This window comes from Diachasma alloeum, unplaced genomic scaffold, assembly GCF_001412515.2.
Source record: "Diachasma alloeum isolate Michigan unplaced genomic scaffold, Dall2.0 Dall_scaffold_00183, whole genome shotgun sequence".
In the NCBI taxonomy this organism is placed as follows: Eukaryota; Metazoa; Arthropoda; class Insecta; order Hymenoptera; family Braconidae; genus Diachasma; species Diachasma alloeum.
This window is the reverse complement of record NW_021680349.1, coordinates 1,328,223-1,328,774: the sequence shown is the minus strand read 5'-3', so window position 1 is coordinate 1,328,774 and position 552 is coordinate 1,328,223.

Here is a 552-nt window from a genome sequence, read left to right as displayed (position 1 = left end):
GGGGGGGCAGTAGGGATGAAATGGAACTTGTGAAGAGTTGGGAGCGGTGGGGGCAAAGGAGCAGAGGGTGTTAAGACGTCTGACAGTTGTATAAGGATAAAGCCGCTCACGCTGAGTGCTTTTATTTGTCGCCGAGGCGGGCCCCGCGTATACACTCAATGTCGTTCTCTCTCACTCTCTCTCTTTCTCTCCCTCTCTCGCGGCTTTTCACTTGCCTCTGCGTGCCATTATTTCAAATCGATTCACTTTTGTTTGTTGACTCCATTAGGGAGTTCTGCGCTATCCTCTCGCGGTGGCATTCACTGGCTTTCTCATTTTTTAACATTTTTTGGCTTATACGCAGAGGAATGACGAGTTTGGATCGAATTGAACTGTTTGTTTGGGATTTTTTGGTTGGAGGGAAGATGATTTAGCGATTTTTGTAGAATTTTTGCAATAAATTACTTCCGTGACACTCTCATCGCGAATTTTCCAATTAAAAAATGGAAAATATCTCTCAATTGAATTTTACGGACAGATGATGTTGAAATAAAAATTGTCAAATACGAAAAA